Raw genomic sequence first — 10,228 nt, 5'->3', positions numbered from 1 at the left:
TCCTCAGTGGGTGGCGTTGCATAAGAATGTCAGTGCTGAACAAGGTTAGATAGAGAATAAAGAGGAGGGGGGGGGGGTTCTATCACTTAATGGCTCTCTCCCTCTGTCTCATACAGTGTAGCACACACACATAGACTGAGCCAGCACACACTGGTGTCTGAGTCAACTGCGTGGACCACGATTTGTAGAAAAAAGCCCACTGAGCAGCGGTGGCGTGTAAACACAAGACTATACAAGACCCACATCACAGATCAGAGAGAGAGACTGTGACGGAGAAAGAGGGAGAGAGGAAGACAAAAACATTTCCACTCTCCAAACTAACGACAGTATGTAGGTGACAAACTTGGCCTACTTAAATAAACACACACCTCAAATGAAAAAGACTGTAGGGGGTTCGTTAACGTAACAGCAGAATTATTCATATCCCAACACACTATCTGATAGTATTGCTGGCCCCACCCTCCTTTCTTGATGTACCTCACACTTGCTTTGGCAATGTAAATGTGTTTCCCATGCCAATAAAGCCCCTTTGAATTTCATTGAATTGTATTGAATCTGAAAATCCTTTAATGTCTACCAGTAAACAAACAAATAGGAATGAATAGCACTTTTTCCCCCAGTTGAAAGGATTGTTCATACACTTGGTGATGAAGTGAGAAGCACCAGCTTCATCCTTCAACAGTGTTTAAACAACACCTGACAATGATTGTCCACACCAAGACTAGATCATTTCAGATTCTATTTTCTTCTCCGATATAGCAAAAAGTTTACATTAAGATATCTGTTGTTTCTTTTGTTGATAAAAAATGTGATATGCTTGTGGTGACTCATTCTTGAACCTTTTATAAACACAAATTCCTTATCAAATTCAGTATAGTACATTGTGTTTCCCTTTAGGCTTTGTGTGAATGACCTAAAATGGTTTTCCTTCGGCCTTGGAAATTCACAATTCACAAGCAGATAACAGTTCTACAAACATTTAAACATTTCATTACATTTTAAACACTGTAGCGGATGTGTGTTTGTACTTCAATCTGTTCTGTTTTATTGGAATGTGAGAAGAAAGCCACTGATTTCATTGTATCAAAATAAAAGACTTCCTCTGCATTTAGGTACATACCATCTCCTGAGTGCATTGAGGATTTTTAAGAGACTGAAATCCCTAACCTCAGAGTGAATTACTTCAAGTGAAATAACTACCACTGTCAAATCAAAGTGTACAGTAGCAAACATTAATCTGTTGTCATTGATGTCACATAATTATAACCTGTACTTTTTGGTTTATGAGTCAACAATTTGCCCTCAGCTTAAACGTCAGTGTCTTCTAGTACCAACTGTTTAGGCATGTTAACACTTGCAAGTAGGTGTTAACACATACAGTTATATTCAGGTGTAGAATATAATTCCGTCTACCACAAATAACATTACTTTACTCCATTTATCACCACAATTAGTGAAGCTCATTGTGTCTGCCCTCCAACCTTTTTCAGAATGATCGCTCCACTGTTGTGTTCCTTCTCGCCAACAGTGCACACTCGTTGTCATGCTGTTTCTGTGCTGACGCATAACAGTGCTAAAGAGGGGTAGAAACCAAGCTATTTGGGAATAATTGGAGGGTCATGCAGTTTCTCTCTCTCTCTCTCCCACATACCCTGGAATAGCAGTGAGCTACACCAGCAGCGGTGGAAAGACAGACTGTTTTATCTTAAGGAGGATTAAATGATTAGGGAGGGAACCGAGGTAAAGGAAAACAAGTGCATTTATCTGGTGATTTACACTAAATCTGAGGTTTGCTTCAAATTAGTTTAACTCAAGAGCACTGTTGCGTGGCATGATGAAGTTGTGCGACACTAGCAGCCTTAACAGAACACTTTCGCAGTTAGTAGACCCAAACACACTCCTCCACAAGACTGGTTTGTTTGGTGAAGCAAAAACCTACAGACAGCCTCCTCTCTATGTGGTGCTATGGAGTTTTACAGAAGCCGCATTTCAGTCCTGATTTATACTTCATCCCTCGCTCATGCTTCTCCCTCCCTTAGGCTGATAGCCGTCCACAGTAGGCCTATAAAACGTCAGTCCCATCGTGTGATATAGTGCCTGCTGTGCTGTCAGCCATCGCAAAAGATTACTGGCAGTGTTGTGAGTTTTCTGGCGACCGGCTGCAGCCAAACGAGGAGGAGGAGGAAATGGGAAGTGGAGAAACTGCAGAGGGGTTCTGCCAGGTCATGTCACTCCGTGTCACTGAAATGTGATCTGTAGTTCTCACTTGAAGAAGCAGAGCTCTGATGGAAGCTCTGAGGAAAAAACAGACTTTTTACTCTGACCAAGTGCACAAGTATGTCCTGTAACGTGTCTGAGAATTGAATGTTAACATTTAAAAAAAGAGAATGAAATTAAGTGAAAACGTGTCATCTGATGAAAAGATCCCAAAAATTGTGCACCCTCTTGCCTAAATAAATAATTGTAGTTAAGCTAAAAATGTGCATTGTTTTTTTTCTTTTGGTTATATTTGAAAATATGGGTCAGGTAATACAGATCTTTGGGCTCAGGGGAAGGGATGTCTGAGTAGAAAAAGTAATATGGAACAGATGGGCTATCTTCTGTGTACAGTTTTGAAGGCAGAGCCAACTAACTGGACAGTTTCCAGATTTGATGAAAAAGCCGTAGGTGAGTTGAATCCCTCCAGTGTGAGGCTCTTTTAGTAAACAATATTGTCATGACGTGCTGTCTATATTTGGAGACAGAAATCTACCCGGAGTTAGATTTTATACACATTTGGATTCATTTGATTTGGGAATAAAGCTGTGTTGTGTAATCGGATCTTCCCAGTTAAGAGCTTTCTCAAGGGAGACAACAAAATAAAAACACTCAAAGCAGCAAAAGAGGTGAGTTTACCTGAGAGAGTAAACTTTATTGGAGTTTCTTGACATTGCCAAGACAAGTTGAAATAGGGCACATTTCACTGTGTGAGCTCAGCAAAGAAAATATTTCTGTTTCTCACTGGGAGCCTTCATCAAATATGAAGCACTTAACTGTCAGACATGCAGTGTGACTTCCTTCATGTTTTTATTTGTTTATTTATTCATTTTTATCAGCAATTACAATCACACAAAGTCAGGTGATAAAATGTCTGTGTGGAGTTTGTGTGAATGAATTTGTATATGTGTATGCGTGTGCTTGTAAAGAATATTGCTGTGTGTGTGTGCAATATTTATGTGTGCGATATTATGTGAGGGTGTACACATACTCGTGTGTGTGTCTGGCACACATCTTGGCGCACATATGTGCATGTGTGTGTGCATTTCATTAGAGCAGATGGAGGCAAAGAAAGATGGAAAGTTAGAGGTAGGAAGGAAGGAATAGACTGGTGACATGATGGAGAGGTTAGCAGGGACATGGATAGATGGAGAAATGAGAGAACAGAGGGAGGGATATGAGGGACTGAAATAGTGAAGAGTGATGGGCAGAGCTGCAGGAAGCCAGAGAGAGAGAGAGAGAGAGACTATGGTCGGAGGGAGAAAAACAAGAACAGAACTTTGACAGAAAAAATATTTTCATATATCAAATACAGACAAAGAAAGAAGAAAAAATATGCATCACACATGCACTGAATTATGTGCAATTACAATGTGCACTGAGTAATCAAGCGTGCTGCAATAGACCGAAACTCTCCAAGAAAACAAACTTTTAGTAGAGCTTAGAAAAAATCTATATGCACCAGTTCTACTATGAACTGTAGGCATTTTGCTTAGAAACCCTGTCTTAAAAGTGTTGTGTTGTATGTCTGTTGTGAGCACATTCAGTAAGGTAATTAAAAGAAGTTCGACATGTGGGGAAATATGCAAGAGTTGAGAGCATGACAAGCTCGATATCTCTCTCTAAATGTGTAGCTGGAGTTAGCTTAGCACAAAGACAGGAAACAGGGGAACAGCTAGCCAAGCTCTGTCAAAATTAACATGTAATATCTCATTTGTTTAATCTATACCAAAAACAAAGTTGTGGTTTTACGGGGGGTTATGTGCTGGACCAGTTGCCAGGCAACCAGCGGAGACTCCAGGAAGTTAGTTTCCCCGAAGCGACTTTTCAGTTTCAGTTGAGTTATATAAAAAAAGATAATTGTCTCAATGCTTACCCAAATCGTTAATTGTTTAAGATAATTAAATAATCAACAGTCTCGTACGGGTATCTGCTTTTTCACAAAAAACCCCACCTCAGTTCTGAATGCACACTTCACAGCACAAACGAAACCCATTACCTGGATAACAGGACAGTGTGTCCCAAGTGACCAACAGATCTTAAAACGAATCGATGATATAAATGTCCTCCACAGGCAAACAGGTATGTGTGGGCTGACAGTTGAAAGTGCAGCACTGTAATACAATGTGACAGGTTGGAGTCGGAGACAGCCATGAGCCAGCTAAGTCCCCAGCAGGAAGGCAATCTTTATTGAAGCTAATAGTTGGGCTGTCTAAGAAGAAAAGTTGTTATTAGCATAACCCTGCAGGGGTCTCTGCTACAGGTAGCTCAAGGGAAGAGAGGAGGGAGGAAGAAGAGAACACTGAGTTGGAAATTTGACGAGCAGATGAGTAGAACAACTGGTTGTGGTTAGCAGACGGCGACAATGACTGCGACAGTTAGTCAGCAGCTACTCAGTAAAACGCAGAACGCAGTACCTGGATAAGATTGCCAGAGACAACGCACGCCCCAGTGCACACACAAGTTTCAGAAATGCCACCAAGTGTGTGTGCGTATTGACCAAACCACAATGATAACGGTTCACAGTGACAGTTTAGTGACAAAGCAACCAGTCCCAGTTTCCAAAAGGCAAGTGACTGAATGAAATTCAGATCATCCTCCAGCCTGTCACACTGAAGAACACCAGCCGTAACACATTCAACATGTGATTGTAATTCCAACAGACGGTGGTTTGATTGTGTAGACATGTATCAGCGATCTGTGCGTGACGTGTGAAGGATTCAGAACGACCAAAAACTTACTGTCGTGTTCACTGTTGCTGGTTGACACCAACATGGAGCAGGAGGAGTTCAGTGAGCATCCACTGTGATTTGGAGTAAAAAAAGTAAATCAGTTCAGACATTGTAATGTAGCATCTTCTCACTTTCAGACTGGACTTGAGAATGTAAATGCTGTTGTCAAGCCAGAGATGAAAATATAATGTTGTCCCCAAGCCATAAGCTGTTGGGTTCTTCCTCCCACCCTGCAATTGAAGCTCCAGTCGTATTCATGGTGGCTTGACAGCCACACACAATAGACGTGGTAATGGTTGGGTACGTACAGATGCACACACACACACACACACACAAAATAGAAACGTATACAGACTTACACTGAGACCACAGGCTTTCAGTGAACCACAACATAAAGATCATCATTTAGACTCTGCCTTCCCCTCCACAGGAAACTACAGACACTGATTATATGCTATTTGGATATGCGCTTTGTGTGTGTGTCTGTGAGAACAGACAAGAATTTATAGATCATAGATTTCTGAAGATAACAAATCAAAAACAAGTTTGATTTTGGTATCTGTTCTCCATCAATTCCCATAACACAAAAAATATATATTTAAAGGGACATGCAAGAGACAAATAAAAGAAAATACTGGATTCTATAGCACAGCAGCAGAGGCTGAGAGAACCTTCAGTCCCGAGTATGGGTCGAGTGCCGACTGGATGCTGGATCCTACACTTCCCATAATGCAACTGGATAGCATCCTTCATTAGACCATCCCTGCCTTGTAAACACCCACGTCTTTCAAGTGACTAGACAAAGCTGATATGAAGTACTCCCTGTGACTAGTGAACTGATCTTCATGAGTAAAATCAGTGGGGTGCCCTTTCACTATAATAGTAAACACTCACATAGGGCAAGTGATGAGTGTTATCGCCTCAGAGCAAGACTGCAGAGGGTTGAATCTTGGTCCTGCAATCTGATCAACATCTCCTAAGAAAGTGTTTTCATGAGTACAACATAAGATGGTTTCATAAGCAGTCCTGTTTACATAACTAAGACTGTATGCACACTCCACAAGCAAAAGATGAACGCGTGTTAAAGTTCACTATTGGTCCTCTGTGCTATTGTACTGAAGCACCAGTTTTATTAGAATGCACTGTTATTGAGACGAAAATTAGCCTTCTGTTTATGTCCCCAAAACTGATAACATCGCCTATTCAAGATGCCTCCCTTGAGAAACATGCAGCACTCAGGAAAAGGTAGAGAGTGCTCGTAAATGACAAGAGCTGTGAGTCTTCCCAGAAGAGTATCTTTACTTAACTCAATTTCAGAGCATGTGCAGAAAGAGTAAAGACTGCTTTTATGAGTTATAAATCAAAATGGTTTCTATTTGCTTAATAGATTGTTAAAGGTTTAATCCACTTTTTTGATTGAGTCTGAGTTATAAACATGAGACATTTAACTCTGATTAGTTATTTATTTTTATTCTGATCATTAGCGAACATAAAAGCTCCATGTAAACACAGCTAATGAGGCAAGCTGTGCTTTTGTTCACAAATTCCTGGTCCCTCTGGCACAATTAGAGAAAGTATGTAGGGATTCTTCAATTCATACTCTTTAATGTGTTTCTTCTCAACCAGGAAGGAGTGAGTAGCTATTACAGCTATTTGCCATCAAAGGTATGTGATTCCATGGTTAGCCCCAAAATATATATTTAAAAACAAATGTTATTTCATTTTTTATCATTTCAGGACTGTGGGAATTTAATATAACTATGTTTCACTGTTTTAATCTTCTACAGAAAGTAATTGAATAAGAGAAGCTGCATGTTTTGAAATGGAGAAGGAAAATCAAAAATGAAACTGCTTTTATTAGGTGGAGACACAGCTATATGAGTACCAGACAAGAGACACATTTTACCATCAACCCCTGATATCCAGCTCCTGTTCCACTAATAGAAGCTGCGCAGAGTGCTGTCACATGCTTGAAACTCAGCCGGAACCATTTATTTCCATCAGTATGTGACGTTTCAGTGACTGGCCGATATTTAAAGTTGACGTCTGAGGAAGCTGTTGACACATTCAGCTATTGCAGCAGCAGCGCCCTACTATTATAGTTATGTTGTTGGGAATTGAATCGCGTGATAAGTGATTACAGGCAAAATAATACTGTGAAATGAATCATTATTTCTTCATGGTACTGATAATAGGGTTGTAGGATGGAGACCCGATAGAGTAAAATTGTGGTTGGAATACCAGAAGGTGCCTTCAGGAAAACAAAGACCATTATTTCAGCTGCTAGTTAGCCCAAACAGCAAAAGCAGTGAGATGGGAATCCCCAGCCAAATGTTATCTATGTGAGGCTTCCTGATAAAATGCAGATCTATTTGGTATAATGAGGTTTGAGAACCTCAGGCCCTCGCTCACAAAGGGATATTGATTTTAGTCAATATTGAGTCAGAGAGTTTGACTCTGAGAATATAAATCTTGATTATGGATGTTGTTGTGGCCAAGTGGCTGAGGCACTAGACTAGCAATCCTTTGGGGGTTTCACTCTTTTGGTTCTGATTCTGTCGACACAGACAGGTTGCTTTTTTCTTAGATGTTTTGGCTGAGATGTCCCATCTGTCTTTTACAATACAGGAATGTCACTGGCTGCTCAACCCTTTTGAAATATATATTTGCTGTATTTTATATTGGTAAGGCAGGTTTGACTTCTGTGTTCTGTTGTGTCTATTGAGAAAAACAAACGTAGATGCAGATCTATAATGTCCAGTGTGTTCTTGAATAGAGTGTGTTAACCTGTGAATGTTAGCCTTCGGTGTGTATTTTGTCATTGTTTTTTAAATACCAGATTCATTAAAGGAGTAGTCGCCTGACAACCTCACGGTAAAGCAACTACTTATGATTTTGTGTACTGTGAAGTGTCAGATATGACATGCTAATTAAGCTTTAGAGGTGCTGGTAGGTGGATTTTGTTACCAGGCAAGCTGTTTCCAGTCATGGTGCTAAGCTAAGCTAACAGGCTGCTGGCTGTAGCTTTAAATTTAGCATACAAACCGAAGAGTGGTATTGATCCTCTCATCTGACTCTGGGCAAGAAAGCCAATAAGAGATCCCAAAATGTCAAACTGCTCCTTTAATATATGTAGCATTGAGCTTCGAGCATTTATCGTTAGTGGTTCTTATGTAACAGCTCCTGTCTTCAATCCCTTCCTCTCTATTTATTCTTACTCCAGTTCAACTACTCTCTTTTCTTATACATATTAACAGAGGAAGAAAATGCAATCCAACAGAGGTGTTAGTTTGAAAGTGTGAAAGCATTTGAAAGCCACAACTTAGTTTCCCAATGTGGCTTGACTGTGTTGTTAAACCCTCACTCTCTAACTCTCTTTTTTACTCCTTCCCACTAACAGTATGTTTGTCCATATAGGACTGAAATAGATAGTGCACCAGCCAAGAGGACATCCGATGCAGCGTGCTAAGAATAAGGACATGAGTCAACAGCCCTGTTCCTAATGTGAGGGGACAGGCACACTGGGACACATTTAACACTGGAGACCATATAACAGTTGGTCTCTCTGGAGGCTTTACATATCAGTACCTGTCTGTTGCGTCATGTATTGTCTTCTCACTGTATACTGTATATTTAGGTGTGTATTTTATTTTTGTACATAGGCTTATAATGTGTATAAAGTCAGATAATGAACAAGGATTTCTGAAGTGTTTTGGGAATCTGAAAATAAGAAAGCATCAGTCTGTCTCACCTTATTTGTTGAACCTTGTAATATGAGTTGTCACCTGATCTCTTTCCAAAGCCATCTTGAAAGCCCGAGCTGGGTTTACTGCTGATCTGTGAGAAAGCAACCTCTGTGTCTGGACCAGATTTCACCAGGCATTGCACAACATTCTCCCTAAAAAGCAGGTCAGGCTCATCTGAGACCATCCGCACACCCTGAAGACACACACTGGAGTCCCGCCACACCCACCTCCTCGTAGCTCCACTCCCCAGTTAAGGTCTCCTCTTCCAGCTACTGATAGGTCAGCAGAGCCTATGTTCCACTAAAGATAGCAACACACAAATCACCAGCTATCTTATTGTCAGAGAGGGTGAAACACTGGCCTGGGGTTGGAAAAAATATACAGGACAGGGTTTGGCTTGCTCCCGATTTTCTAAAACACAGTGAACAGGCGGACAAAGGTGCATACACACACACACACACACACACACACACACACACACACACACAGGAATGCTCTTAAACACACAACCACCCACAAACACACAGACATACAAACACTCATAAACAGCATTTTGTCTCTCTTACCTCCTTTCTATCTTATTATCACTCTCTCAGACACACTCTCTGTGTGTGTCCATACTTTGCTTTTTTCTGTCACTCCTCTGTGGTCAGGACAAGTTTTGAGACAGCGAGAAATCCAAGGGAATAAATGTAAGCAGACAGCGTCTCCTCAGTGGTTGGATGTGGGCTGTTGGACAAAATCAGCCCTAACCAAACGTGAAAGTCTTGTGTGTATGTGTGTGTGTGTGTGTACGTTTGCAGGTTTTTTGTGTCCGTGTTGTTGTGTAAGTCAGCTCTTATGCATGATCTCACTGTCAATCTGTCTTTCTCACATGTCAGGCATGCCTGTTTGTGGGGAGCAACTGTGTATCATGTCATAAAAGGATAAAACACACAGAGCCATCGCTTGATGAAGTTTGACCCACTGAACGTGTGGTGCTTTTAGCTGTGCTGCTTGAAAGTTGGATTTCTCTTTCACTGCTGTAGGCCTTTCCTTCCAGTTTTCATTTATGACAACACTGTAGTAATATGAGTGCCAGTGTAAACAATAACACTGCGGAGCCACATTTGATAGGGATTTCTTGGCCATGTTGGTTTCTAACAAGGTTTGTGTGCTTGATAGGGAAATTATCATGGTGGGAGTGCAGGGGAACGGAGGGCACGATCATCCTTGTATCCACAATAAATAAAAGAAAAGGTCTAAATAAAACTGAAACTGAAATGGTCAAAATAAGTTGGTTTCCACTGCTTGACAGTAGCTTTTTGTAATATTTTGACATATGCTCAAGGTCCACTCCAAAAGGGTGTTATAACGAATGATTGAAACTGTAAAAATACCCGCCTTGGTATGTGTCGGTTAAATCAGGTTATTGACAAGCCCTAAACGTGATCTTCAGCTTGTTGCCTTGACCTTAATTTCTCCCAATAACCTTGTTTCTCTTGCAAATGCAGT

This window comes from Enoplosus armatus, chromosome 17, assembly GCF_043641665.1.
Source record: "Enoplosus armatus isolate fEnoArm2 chromosome 17, fEnoArm2.hap1, whole genome shotgun sequence".
NCBI classification, from domain to species: Eukaryota; Metazoa; Chordata; class Actinopteri; order Centrarchiformes; family Enoplosidae; genus Enoplosus; species Enoplosus armatus.
This window is presented reverse-complemented; position numbering follows the sequence as displayed.